This window comes from Stegostoma tigrinum, chromosome 23 (genome assembly GCF_030684315.1).
Source record: "Stegostoma tigrinum isolate sSteTig4 chromosome 23, sSteTig4.hap1, whole genome shotgun sequence".
NCBI classification, from domain to species: domain Eukaryota; kingdom Metazoa; phylum Chordata; class Chondrichthyes; order Orectolobiformes; family Stegostomatidae; genus Stegostoma; species Stegostoma tigrinum.
The window spans coordinates 18,814,172-18,829,131 of record NC_081376.1 but is presented as its reverse complement, the minus strand read 5'-3'; the positions used below and the strand labels follow the sequence as shown (position 1 = coordinate 18,829,131).

The 14,960-nt window shown below is 39.8% G+C and overlaps 1 protein-coding gene across 8 annotated transcripts in view; it reads right to left on the bottom strand.

Moving 5' to 3' along the window:
- Positions 1-14,960, bottom strand: part of LOC125462258 (protein ELFN1-like) — a 349,382-nt gene that overhangs the window by 73,156 nt on the left and 261,266 nt on the right. The window contains exon 1 of one of the 8 annotated variants that reach the window (XM_048552086.2): positions 6,173-6,243. The exons of the other annotated variants lie outside the window; for them this stretch is intronic. The gene's annotated coding sequence lies outside the window, so the exon portion shown is untranslated. Of the gene's footprint in view, positions 1-6,172; positions 6,244-14,960 lie in introns of those variants that run through there. 8 annotated transcript variants of the gene reach the window in all.

Genomic DNA, 14,960 nt, shown 5'->3' with positions numbered 1-14,960 from the left:
TATCGAGTGTGTTTAACTCTTTGTGAATTACCACATTTCCTTTAAGGATTTCATCAATCAATGAGATAATTAATTGGATGGAAGAGTGGGTAGGCTGGCACAGAAACAGAATCCTGATTAATGATGATTATCATTTGCACTAAAATGACCCTATGAACACTGAAGTAATTTCAGTTATTAAACTGTGTCATTCCCAAAGACAATCAAAATTAATGCTTTAAAAAATAATTAAAACATCAAAGAATGATGGTGAAAGGGCCTTCAGGCTAGAACATATTGAAAGGAATGGGAGAGTAGATGAGGTAGGGAGGAATTCAAGATTGAAGCAGACTACGCCAGGTGAGTAATGCTGTAGCTGTGAACTCTCAAGGAAGAATGTGAAGAAAGAAAGATTGATGATTATGAAAAGGATAGAACTTGGATTGTGGCCTTAATACAATGAAAAGGACAAAGAGGTTCTGAAGAAAGAAACAGAAGATTTATAATGATGGTACCAGCACTAAAGGGGTACAGCTATCAGGAAAGATTGGACTGTGTTTGGCTTCTTAAGGGAAGGAAGCCTGCCCTCCTCACCATGATAACAAAGTGTAAAGCTGGATGAACACAGCAGACCAAGCAGCATCTCAGGAGCACAAAAGCTGACGTTTCGGGCCTAGAACCTTCATCAGAGAGCCTCTCTGATGAAGGGTCTAGGCCCGAAATGTCAACTTTTGTGCTCCTGAGATGCTGCTCGGCCTGCTGTGTTCATCCAGCTCCACACTTTGTTATCTTGGATTCTCAAGCATCTGCAGTTCCCATTATCTCTGCCCTCCTCACCATGCCTACTTTTATGTAACTCCAGTCCTACACTGATATGGTTGACCCTTACTGAAATCTGAGCTTGCCTACTGAGCCATGCAGTTGTCTAGAAACTTCGACAAAGATTTATTTCAGGGATGGGAATAAATTACTGGCTTTACTAGATGTTTCCTGAAAACTTAAAAGAATCTCCCCTGTGTTTCTTTCACTTCTGCTCCATGTACACACATACAGGTCCTCACTGTGGATACAGTAGCTCTTAGTAACTGCACAGTACTTTTACTAAGCCTTGAATTAATTTTTATTTGATGCCTTAGTCACTAGGCCAAGATGTTACTTAAAGTCACTGTAGTTGACAGCCTAGAAAGGGATGGATGTGAAGAAGTCCATGTGCTACCAAAGCCTGGTTTTGCTGCTGATGAAGAATCTCCTTAACAAGGTTTTGATGCCCAATCTTCCCAAGATCAAACAATCTGTTATTATTCTCCAACAATAATCATTTGCTCTTACACAAAAACAAGCTTATCTTTTGAATGGAATGTAAACTGGGGCTCTGTTTGCCTTCTCCCATTGGCATAAAAGATCTCATGTCATTATTTCAAAGAAAAACATGGAATTTCTCTCTTGTGTTCTGGTCCATATTTATCCTTCAACATCACAAGAGAAAATGTTATCTGGTCATTATTGTATTGATCTTTGTGAAAACTTGCTCTGCATAACTTGTTTGCCACATTTTCCTGCATTAACATGATAACATTTCAAAAATATACTTGGTTAGTTGCAAAGTGCTTTGAAAGATTATATGAAAGACATTATATAAACACATTCTTTTCTTTTCACCACCATCATTTACGCAGCACAAATCATCCCCTGTTTATAGTTTCTTCCCCTCCTTTATCTTTGTAACTTCCTCCTGTCCTACTGTCCTTCAAGATATCTGCGGCGCTCCACTTCTGGTTTCTTGCATCCTCGAATTTCTTTATTATGCTATTGGCCACACTCTTGTAGCTGCCCAGACTGTATTCTGTGGAAGTCCAAACAAAAGTCTTTCTATCCTTCTACATCTTTCCTTCCCTAGGATGCTTCTTAAAAGCTACCTCTTTGATTAGCCTTTGATTAATTATTTCAATCTATTCATATAATTATTATTCGATGTTAAAATCAAGCATCCTTTTAAGCATCTAGTGATGCTTCTTCCTATAAAAATGCTGTTTGAATACAAGTTGTTATTATTGCATATTTTGTACAGATCTAAGTAATATTCCAGACACACACACGGTTTCCCAACTTGTATCTGAAAAGCAGGTACAATTACAGAGCAATACCACTGATCACAGAAATTAAACCACAGCAGTCAGTGATTCCTAAGTATTCCACAAAATTTAACACCGAGAGCTTTGGCAAAACAGTTGAAATAATTTAAAAAATAAAAAAGGCAGTAATTGGAAACACCAATCAAACATAGCTGTCTTCCCTGCGCCTGTTAACATAAGACCTGTGAGAGGCATTGAGCAGAGATAAATGACTTGTGCAGTGTAGGTAATTTCAATGAAAGTGAAAATAAATAGCATTTTACTGTCTTATTTCCCTCTTTATAAGCAAAGTGCTGTATAGGCAAATTTTCTTGTAATGGATGGGTGTTTGTTATGTACAGGAATGCATTGGCTAAACTTGACATGAAATAAACATCTCCACAAGTGATATTTCAGAAAAGACAGGATTGATAAGTGGAAAGAATCACTTTATTGTATTCATGATGCTGCTAGTGGTTGGGGCTGGGCAGTTGCCGAGGTAATAATTACAGGGCTAAGGATTTTCAATTATATGGGGGGCCAGGAAAAGGTAAGAGTGATCTCTTTATTGCAAATGGGCTTAAGGGGAGCTTCAATAGTGGTATTCAAAATCATGAAGAGTTTTGATTACGTTCTTAAAGAGAAATTGTTTCCATTGGCATGAAAGGTCATAACCAGAAAAAAATAATAGGGAAACTGGCAAAATAAAGGGAAATGAGGAATGCAAGATGTTATAAACTAGAATATGCTACCTGTGATTTGGGAGGAGATTCAGGACTAAACTTTCAAAAAGGCATATACTTCATAGAATCCCTGCAGTGTGGAAACAGGCCCTTCGGCCCAACAAGTCCACACTGACTGTCATGGCATCCCTCTATAACTCAACTAATCTACACATCTCTGAACACTCTGGGCAATTTAGCATGGCCAATCCACCTAGCTTGCACATCTTTGGACTGTGGGAGGAAACCAGAGCACCTGCAGGTAGCCAGTGCAGACATGGGGAGAGTGTGAAAACTCCACACAGACAGATGCCTGAGGGTGGAACTGAACCCAGCTCCCTGGTGCTGTGAGGCAGCAGTGTTAACCACTGAGCCACCATGCTGCCCCATTTGAAAATATACTTGAAAAGGAAAATTTTGCAGAGCTGCAAGGAAAAGAGCATGGAAGTGGGGCTAATTAGATAGCTCTATCAAAGTTTCAGATTGAAACAATGGTCTCTTTCAATGCTGCGAAATGTTGTGACCTTTTTTATGTTGTCATTTGGTTATGTATTTGACCCACCTACAGGATATGATCATCACTAGCCCACTTTCTTTTCTACAGAGGGTGTCAGATGGGTCGGGTCTCATCCATGAATCCAGGAAAGTTTACCAGCAGTCTCCCTTCAGTGTACCAAATGTCAATTCTGGATTTGTGCATTGTTCAGTGGCTAAAGCTAACAGATTTGGCACAGAATGGATCATAACTGGGGGTGATTCTGGACTGTGTAGCTCAACTGAATAGAATAACACAGAACAGAGGGCACAGAAACAAGTCTTTCAGCCTAATTGGTCAATGCCAGTGTCTACCCTTTGCACAATACTCCTCTCACATTACTCCAACCTTCCCTACTATTTTATCCTTCTATTTCTGTTTCTGTTATATCTTTATCAAGTTTCCCATAAGTGTAGCTATGATATTTACCTGAACAGTGCGGTTGTGTGTTACTTAGTAAGTGCAATCACTCACTAAGCCACAACTATTACAGGCAAGACACAAAATTAGATAAATAATGTTCCTTCATGTAATTATTCCTTTCCATCATACATGCTGAAACTTTAGCATTGCCAAACTACAGACTATCGTAAAGTAAACCTGCAAATCATGTACTATGGGTTAGGCAGTTTGACTAATATTATAGCCGTCTAGACTTTGGTAAAGCTGCCATTGTTGCTGTGTAATAAAGTGTCCCCCTTGATATTGCTCATGGGCAGCCATGAAGTTGCACCATGTAGGAGCAGGTGTAAGCCATTCAGTCCCTAAAATCTGCAAAACCATTCAATTAGATTACTATTAAACTGTAGCTCAACTTCTCAAAGAACCGTAACCTCTCCATACATTGGCCTAACAAAAATGTTATGTTCTCATTTGCTGCTGTGTTTCCTACACACTGTATTTCAGTGTCTGGATTATAATTTGCAATGTCTTGACGTTGCGAAAGGTGTTAGATAAATGCAAGTTCTTGACAACTTCATCAATGGGAGATGCAGAAAATTTAAGATTGTGCCACAAAATCCAGGGCCTTTTAAATAATAATCTAGCCTATGTTTCTAGATAGAAAGAAGACAAGTAATAGTGGGCACAAACTGAAAAGCAGGTGCCATTGCATTTACATTTTAGATACCAGATTAATGACATGTAGTATATTTAAGGATTGTTTTCCTACCAGGTCTGAAGTACGGAAGTGAAAACGTAGAGGATTTTTCTATGTCTACTTTTGAATTATTTGACTCATTGGGTTGTTAAATGAGGTGGTACACTGTTTTATAAAGATAAGGTGGTTTGATCATGTAAAAATACAGTATAGTAATTTACTGCTAAAACAGTTGAGCTTTTCATGAGTACAAACGCTAGCTGCCGTTAAGTAAACACAGAGAGATTCATGTAAACACACATTATTCAGGTTAGGAGACTACTTTGTTTATGGCAAAGTCAGTTAAGGTGGCTGGAATTCATACATGACATGACACCAGCTTATAATCCAATAGGTTTATTTGAATTCACAGCTTTCTGTGCATGGCCCCTTTGTCAGGTGGTGTATTTCACACTTCACTTGATGAAGGGGCTACAGCCCAAAAGCTTGTGATTTCAAATAAACCTGTTCGACTATAACCTGGTGTCATGTGACTTCTGATTTTGTCCACCCCAGTCCAATACCGGCACCTCCACATCATGGAATTCATATGACTTTGATATTTGCTGGTGCTCTTTCCTCCATTATACTGCCCTTCCATTCAGCTATTATTCTGCACCTCCCACTAATGAGATTGTCAATACACAAAATAAAGAACTAACAGTAACATAACACCTTTCATGACTTCAAGGCATCCCAAATCATAGTCCAGCCATTTAAATAAAATAAGTAGGAAATACGGCAGCAAATCTGAGCATAACAAACTCTTTCAAATGCAAAGATAATCTCCCCTTCTGTTCTTCACAAGAGTGTCTTAGGAGCATTTGTAGCCACCTCAAAGGGCAGACAGAATGTCAACTTTAACATCCCGTCTGAAAGATTGCATGTCTGACAGTGTAGGACTCCCTCAGTTTTACACGAGTGTGTGGGCCTGGATTTGGTGCTCAAGTTACTGGAATAGAAGTTGAATTCACAAACTATTTGTCTGTTCACCAAGACATTGCTGACACGTTGCATCACCTGCTCAGAAATTTGTAGCCTTTGAAAGTTTTAAACACAGGTCTGGAGAGAGATGCCATAGTTTTTGTCGAGGTTCCTCCCAAGTAGCTCTGTGATGTAGGACTTTGTAGCTTATAGGCTGTTCCCTGGGACGCATACCGAGACAAACATCAACTGCACCTGGAGGATCATCAATGCAGTGAAAGATGCTCTTCCCGAAATATGTTGGTCCTCCAGTAGAAAGAGTTGATCTTTATTGAATGTTGCAGACTGGCACATTCCAAGGTCCAGGATTATGAGCTGAGGGCTGCAGTAAAACTTGGGGCAGCTGCCACTAAGGCCCAAGGGAAAGAGCACTGTCTAAAGACTTTCTGCTAAAATATAATTTGAGTCCATTAAGTTCTTAGACACCCTTGATGCCTCAAAATTCATGTAAATAGTTTCTTGCATGAATGGAAAATGCCCTTCTTTACAACTCCGGGGAAGCTCTGGAGAATGTCAAATTCCAATGTATTGCTTGTTCTTTTTCTCTCTGCAAATACTGTACTGAACTGCTTTAGAACCTTTTGCGTGTACTTAAAAGTTATTTTATGAATGAGAAAGTATATTTTTGCAACAAAAGAAATTGATATTATTGATCTGGAAAAGACATACACCATTTTTCAGACAAATTTCCTTTCCCTCTCACCTTCTATTGGTGCTAAGTCCGGTTGGTTAGAACTCTGAAAATACTCGGGCTCGGTATGAAGCTCATTGGGCTTAGATTCCCATCAGGCTGGGTTTCACTGGATCACGCCAGAATGATGTCAGTGGTAAAGCTGTAGCAACAGAGTGGGGAAGTTCAGAGGTCCTGGTTAGTTGAGTAGAGGGAGCCCTGGCTTTGGTAGATGAGGCACAGCCTAGGTGAAGTTTTACCCTTTAGTTTTATGGCATCAATTATGTCAAGACATTTTTTTGATTGAACCTCATATGGATTCAGTGTACTTCACTCACAGGCTGTTCAAATTGCAAAATGGTATTGATTTTGCAGTGATGGATAATAACTACAGATTACAGGGCCACATGAGACAGAACAAATTCACATCAAAACCAATCAAGTTTCACAATGATGAAAGGGTTTAGTGGATTGTGGGGGACAGAGCTGTACTTAATAATAATAATATTGTCTATAAATTAATGGTGAGTAGTAAAATACAATAAACACATGATCTGATCTAAAATGATAAGGCAGAGACAATGGAATGTAGAATGAAATGGAGCTCAATTTATCCTATAGAAGGTGCTTTTTTCCCAGTGAGTAGACCATTCTTTATGTTCATGTTTATTGTGATGAGGCCAACATTTGGCATCATAGGCCTGAATTTTGATGGAGATGGGAGGGGTCTCTGACTTAATAAAAATGGTGCAGGAGCTCAATTCTAGAAGCCTTGCTCACAAACCTGGCACCCACTACTTCTTCCAGAGGTTGGATGAAAGAGGAAATCAAGGTCAATTTGAAATTTGCACATCTGTGATTCACAGAAACAACTGCACATTGAAAAATATTGATTCTACTTTCATCAATGACATGTTCAAAATATCTCTCTTGGACTTTAGGACTTAAAGCAATAGTTGAGAGGGTTGAGATAACCTTTGGTCCATGGATTCTTTTTGGATTGATCCAGGCACCAATTTTGGAGAGCCAAGGTGCCCTTTGGGAGAAGTAAGGTGTCCTTCTGACTTGGAAAGAGTAGACAGAGATAAATGTCAAGTAAATAGGCTCCATGGAACTTTTAAGCCCGTGAGGCATTTATAGCTCCTGTCCTTTAAACTGAAAAAAAATCTTCAGATTAAAAAAGAATTGGTGCTTGCCACTTCATTTAGCCTGTTGACATAAGCTTGAGAGGCTATCATTAAAGGGTTACTGCTGCCTGGTTGATTCCACCACTTATCATTATCATGGCAGATACCTGTTATCTCACAGTTTCATTGACAGCTCCAAGGGGTTTTAGTACTTGATATAAGGCTATGAAGACAAATTTGCATTTTCATAGATTCACAGAATTGTTAACCTGTAGAAGGGAGCTGTTCAGCTCATATGTCTACATCATCTCTCTGAATGGGCATTATGACGTAGTGGTATTCTCCTGCCTTTTCCAAACAATGCTGATTATTATTTCTATTTAAATAACAATCTAATGCCCTCTTTAATGTCTCCACCGCAGTACAAAGCCTTATAATCCACACCTAACCACTTATTGTGCGTCTTTTGAAAGTTAACTGACATCTGTATTAAATCATTCTCCATTCTTTAACGAGAGGGAACAGTTGCCCCTATCTACCCAGTCCCGTTTCCTCATAATTTGAAAATGCTTATCAAATTTCCTCTTACCCTTTCTATCTCCAAGAAAAGATACCAAGCTACTCCAATGTATCTTCACAATTGAAGCTTTTCATCCCTGAAACCATTCTCATCAACTTCTGCACTCTCACAAATTCATTTACATCCTTTCTGACATTTGGCACCCAGAGCTGTGCACAATACAGTGCACAGACCTCAACAGTGCTGAGGTCTAACTAGCGTCATATACAAGTTCAGCATTAACTTCTTACTCCTGTACTCTATGGCCCTCCAAAAAATGCCTAGGATAGTGTATGTTTTATTAATTGATCACTTGACTTGTCCTGCACAGATCCAACCAGGTCTCTCTGACCCTGCACACCTTCTAACGGTAACACCCTTTATTTTGTATTGTATCTCTTCAGAGTTAATAATACTTTCAAGTTTTATATCATCCATATACTTTGAAATTGTCACTTGCACATGAAAATCTAGATCCCTAATATATATTAGGAGAAGCAAGGGTCTTAAAATTGACCTCTGGAAACTCTACTACAAACTTCCGACAGCTCTTAAAATATCTAATAACTATTACTCTTTGTTTCCTAGGCCTCAACTAATTTTGTATCCAGGTTACTACTGCTTCATTTATTCCATGAGATATAACTTCTCTCACAGATCTGGTCTATGATGGTATGTTGAATTTGAAGGTGATGTACATCATATCAACAATACCCTCATCAATTTCTTCTGTTATCTCTTCAAGAAATTCCATCAAGTTAGTTAAATATCGTTTTCTCATGATGTTTCTTCCTAATTGGCCCATATTCTCCATGTAGCTATCAATTCTATACCAAATAATTGTTACAACAAATTTCCTTGCCATTGAACTTATACAGGTCTACAATTGCTGGGTTTATCCTTGCATTGTTTTGAACAAACAAGTTACATTCACAATTCTCCAGTCCTCCGGCACCAACCCAAAATCTGGGGAATATTGAAAGATTGCCAATGCCTCTGCAATTTGTTCCCACACCTTCTTCAATATGCACCTCCGTTGGTCCTGGTGTCTGGTCAACTTTAAGTACTTGTACATTTGAAATACCTTCTCCATATTAATTTTAAATCCTTCAAGTAGCTGTGTTTCCTTCTCTGTAACCATCTGCTTTGTTGATAAAGAGAGACACTAAATATTTAATATCTTGGGCATAGCCCTTGCCTTCATAAGTAAATTCCCATTTTGGTCCGTAAGTGGCCCTACTCCTCCTTTTATCACCCTGTTACTGTTTATGCCGACACTAGGCTTAGATATTTCTCTTTATGGTAACTTCAAGTTTTTTTTTATAATCCCTCTTTTCAACTCATATTTGCCCTCTCACATCTCTTCTGAACCTTCCATTTTCAGCATCGCTTTCAGTTGTGTTTTCTACCTGACACTTATCATAAACACACATTTTCTTCTTTACCTGAATCTCCATCTCTGTTATTATCCAGGGAGCTCTGTATTAATTTGTCTACCTCTCTCTTTGAGAGAATATACCTCAACTGTGCCCAAACCATCTCTTTCTTGATGGTAACCCATTGTACAGCTGGAGTTTTTCCTGCTGACCTTTAGTTCCATGCTGTCTTATCCAGTTCCATTGCTACCTCATTGGAGTCAGCCTTTCCCCAGTTAATTAGGCTTATTTTGTATTGTCCTTTGTCCTTTCCACCATCATCCTAAACCTTATGATACAACAAGCAATTTTGCCTAAATGTTCTCCCACAGTCACTTGATCTACCTGGTCCACCTTGCTTCTGAGATTCAGGTCTAACAGAGCCTCTATCTTGCTGAACTGCACACATACTGCAATAGAAATTCACCTGAACAAAACTTAGAAATGCTTGCTCTTCACTGCTCTTTTCCTGTATCCTAATCTCAATTCTGCTGATTGACATCCCCCATTATGACTGCTCAATTATGTTGGTACCTCTTTATAATTTGTTTTGTTACCCTTATCATCAGTTGGTGGTCTGTAGACAACACCAAGCAATTAAGTTGTACCCTTTCTGTTCATTAGTTCCAGCTAAATTGGCTTGGTCCTTGACCCTTTGGGACATTCTCTTTCTGCAGTATTTCAATGCTTTGCTGAACGAATGCTGGCATCCTTCTGCCTTTTTCTCCCTTTCCGAACTTTTCAGAATAGCTTGTAACCAGGAATATTTCATACCCAGTATTGCCCTTCATTGAATCATATCTCTGTTATGGCCACAACATCGTTATTCCACATGGCAATCTGCATGTGTAACTCACCATTCTTATTGGTTGTACTCACACTTGCATTCGCAATTCCAATGTAACCCTGATTTAGGCTTGACTTCTTTCTCTCATTCTGCAACTCACCTGTAAGCTTACTACTCTCTGTTTTAGTGCTATCTGTCTCTCCCAATGTTCTGTGCACTCTAGTATTACTTTCTAATATACTGGCCTGGTTCCTACATCCCTGTAAAGTTAGTTTAAAGTCCCTCTGTTCTGGTTCTGCTTGAGTGCAATCCATACAGCTTGTACAAATGCCATCTTCCCACAGACAGTCTCAGTTTCCAGGATTCTACAACCATCCCTCCTGCACTACCTTCCAGCCATGCAACTATTTGCCTTCTCCTTCTATTTCTACATTCACTTACATGTGGCACTGGGAGTAATCTGAGAATTATCATTTTTGAGGTGCAGTTTGCTAATTTTCTACCAAGCCCCCTGAACTCTGATTGCAGGGCTATGACCCCATCATCTCCTGTATCATTGGTGGACCAGTGAGTACCATGGCCTCTGGCTCTTCCATCTCTACCCAAAGAATGGCCTGTGGCTGCTCTGTGAATCCTTGACTCCAGTACCAGGAAGGCAACATACCAACTGGAGTCATGCCAACAGGGAGAGAAATGCCTGCCTGTTCCCCAACCAATGAATCCCCGATCACAACTGCTCTCCCACTCATCTTCCTTCCCTCCAGTACAGCTGCCAGAGTGTTATAGTGTTAGTTCTTGCTGCACACCTTCACAGCAGATAACCGATTAGTGAGCTGTACATCAGGGGACTCCAGCACTCTGCCTCCTCTCTTCAATTGCAGTCACCTATTCCCAGTCTGCCTGCATGCCACTACCCTGTGGTGTGTCTACCTCTCTGAATGTAGCCACACAGTTCTCTGCCTCCTGGCTGTACCACAATGACTCCAGCTGCTGCTCTAGCTCCAATAAATCCAGCTCAAACTTGTTCTGCTTATGTCACTTCCTGCACTTGTGCTTGTCTAGGTCACACAAGGTGTCCAAGACCCCACATATCACAGATGGGCACTCTGTTTGACTGAGATGCCTTAATTTTACTTCCTTACTACATACTATAAACGTATTTTTCTTCTGCTGGGTTGTTTAGACAATTTATATTTTCCAAAATTTCCCAACCTTAAGAGATAGTCCAGTCCAACATTTGAACAAAAAGGACCATTTCCTCTCCTCCGTTTACTGAACTCCCCGTTCAACAAGATTACCTTCTTGTAATAAACATTATCTTCAACACGTCTTTCCCCAAGTACTTGTGTACCTTTAAGTAAAATGGGAATGAATTTTTTAATACACTCCCCCAAAGGCTTTTGACACTGGCAATTAATTGGAAACACTTTTTGGTGCTTATCAAGAAACCTAGGTAGGAAGAGGGAGTTGAGGTGCAAATGAGCCATGATTTAACTGAATTCTGTACAGCAGGCACAAGTAGATGAATGGTCTCTTTCTGTTCTTATATTCTTATGACTACCACTCCTTTAGACCTGATTCACTTAAAATTATATCACAGGTCTGCTAAATGATTACTCTGCCTTATCTGACACTAATGAGATTTTAAAAAGAAACTGTAGTGGAATTGTCATCCAATTCCTTTGGTCTCAATGATCCATTGAACAGCCACAGCCAGGACGTGAGGCTGTCAATCTGTTTCAAACCCTGCATTAGAATACTTCAAGCCTGCAATAGGCCACAGGATGACCAGGAGTGAACTTATGACAGCTGTCCCTAGGACTGTGACCTCCCTGTTCAGCACCTTTCCACAGCGACATGCCCAGAGTTGACAGAAGTAAAACAGGAACAGAAAACCAGCATTCCACACTGTTATGCCTACGTCCATCATTCAGACAAAACTGGTGAACTATATTGTCTGTTCCTTGTTCAAAGATTGCAGCAATGCATGTTGCCGGAGAGCTCTTGATAGTAGGTCAACTAATACATTCTATCTACTGTGTCATATGGCACATGATAGAACACATCCTGTTTAATGATGTATACAGACACACACTTAAAGACACAGTCCACATCCATCTTTCTTCTGAAGTTAAGACTACATTTAATAAAAAATAAACAAGGATTAAAGGAATGTCACAAAGCTCTTTGCATAACAGCAAAAGTTCATGTATTGACACATCTAGAAGGGCTTCTCCTGCAGGTTCCCTTCTAAGCCACACAACATCCTGACGTGGAATTATATCACCATTCCTTTGCTGACACTGGGTCAAAATCTGGGAAATCCCCTCCTTTTAGTATTTTGGGGGTCTTTACACCAAGTGGACTGCAGCCATTCAAGAAGACTCACTGCCAGCCTTTCAAGGGCAATTAGGGATGAGTGATAATTGTTGGCCTAACCAGTGACACCTACACACTATGGACAAAACTTAAAAAAAAGGGTTTACTGATTTGGCCTGACCAGACCACACTAAAAACCTCTTTGAAATCTTTGTTATCACAGTGGTCTTGACTTATGGTGTGTGTTACTTCCATGACATCATGCTGACTATCTCCACAACGATCTTACACAGTGTTATGTTCACTTTTGTATGTGTTCCCTTTGCAACAGGATTGCTGGATGTTGAAAAAATCAGGCATCTCCCTGTATTGACATCAACATATGCACAATGTTGCTCAATTTGGTGCCACCAGTTCGTACAGTATTGACTCTTGACAAATCTGAAGCTACTTAGCAACAAACAAATTTCCCTCTTTGGGAGGTAGAATCCAAATGTTTTAGCCCATGGCCAAGCTTTGCATTTTAGTCATACATATCCTTAACCCTGTTTTTCCAGTAGCTGGTCCCATGCAAGTGGAAAGTTGGACAGGCAATGATTTAGAAGAGTTAATCTAACATGCTACCTGTACATAAGTTCAGGGACTGTATACTTGCACTCAGTGATGTTGCCTTTAGATATATTATTCCAACCTGTAAATCATGCTTTGTTTCCCAGCACTTCATAATGAAAGAATTAACAGCATGAACCATTCATTCAGCTAAACTGTTTGACCGAGGATAATGCGGCAATGATATGGTGTAATTGAGATCCACTTCACATACAAGTCTTGGATGTAGCTTGCCCAGATACTCTGGACCATTATTTGAGACAATTCTTTGTGATAATCCAAACATTTTGAAAATGGCACCAATGTATAGGCAGGTGTGCTCTATTTATTGAAGTGTTGATGTTGTAGAAATGACTCATCAAGCGGTGATTTCAATGAACATTAGCTGGTTTATTGCTTGCATGCCAGGAGAGTCGACAAACAGGGTTACTAGTAACACAGTGTGGAATTAGAGGATCACAGCAGGCCAGGCAGCATCAGAGGAACGGGAAAGCTGACATTTCAGGTCAGGGCAGAATGGCCCCATCCGAAACGTCAGCTTTCCTGCTCCTCTAATGCTGCCTGGCCTGCTGAGATCCTCCAGCTCCACACTGTGTTATCTCTGACTCCGGCATCAGCAGTTCCTACTATCTCAGGATTACGAGTAACCCTGCAGAGATGAGTCTCAAACAGACAGTTACAGTTGCATTTTTATACATAAATCACGTTTCTTCATCGTCTGGTTACATCTTGAACGCAAGCCTTAGCAACACTACACCAATCACCTTATGATATTTACTAATATGTTATATATTTTTAAGCTTAGCAGTCTTCAGCCATGTGTGGTTTTTTGCGGTTAAAGGCATTCCGTCCTCTGCTGCAAGTCCTACTCTTGGAGAAGCAAAGAATTATTTTTTAGGGTGTCAGCTACATGACTATCAGCATTTATATATATTTGTAAATCTTACTGTGTCTCAGAGTTTTCCCTTTTGTTTGACTGTCAAGAACATCCTGTGGTTTCTAAGGTCTAGAGCATTCTGCTGTTTTGCTGCCATTGTAACTTTTGCTTTACTGCCTGAGGTATTTTGGCTTACTTAACATTATCCTTTCACATTGAATTACTGACAACTTTGAATAATTGTCCGTCAATGGTCAAAAATTATCACCACAAATATTAAATAGATCTGTAGCACTTCTAGTCCGTGGGTCTGATGTGATCTCATCAGATATCAACATTTCGATTGGCTGGTGGGCCTAACATACCTCACACATTTACACAGACTTCTCTCCATCACTCCTGATCCCTAATCAGTACATAGTCTCTCTTGCAAGACAGTCAGAGTCCTCAAGATCCATGGGATCCTAATAGAATTGTGTCAGAATGTCTGGTTGGAATAACTCACAAACTAAAACTGTCTACCTTGAATTGTATATTTGAATATTCTATTTTCATCTTAGTAGGCCCAAAATAGTCTCCAAGTTTCTTATCTTTCTCATTGTACACCAGACCAACCTTTGATTATGGCTCCCATAGTGCCTAGAATACTGGGTCTTTGGATGTTTCTTCTTGTAACTGTTGATGTTCGTGTGGCCCAAACTCATCAAATAAACGTGGGACATATCTTCAACTTCTGTATGTTCTGAAACCATTTGCAGTTCCAAGAAGATTACACAATCTTGGTATTGAATTTGCTGACCAGCCTGGCTTAAAATGAACATCACAACGTATCCTTCAACTCTCATCGATAAGTGTCGCAGCTATATAATGATGCTTCTCAACAAATCAGTTCAGTGATTTGTGGTCTGTTTCCACAATGTATCCTTTTCCAAACACATATGTACGATAACATGTTATAAAAGATACTAGAGCTGGTGTATCCTGTAAAACTCCGCAGAAGCTGATATCCTGTCACAAAGTCACCCTCTATTTACAGATGCAGAGGACTTAACATGGGTCCAGCTTCCTCAGAGTGAACAGAACCTCTGACATTGCAACTTATATCTGTCAGCCATGGCTCCTTGATTG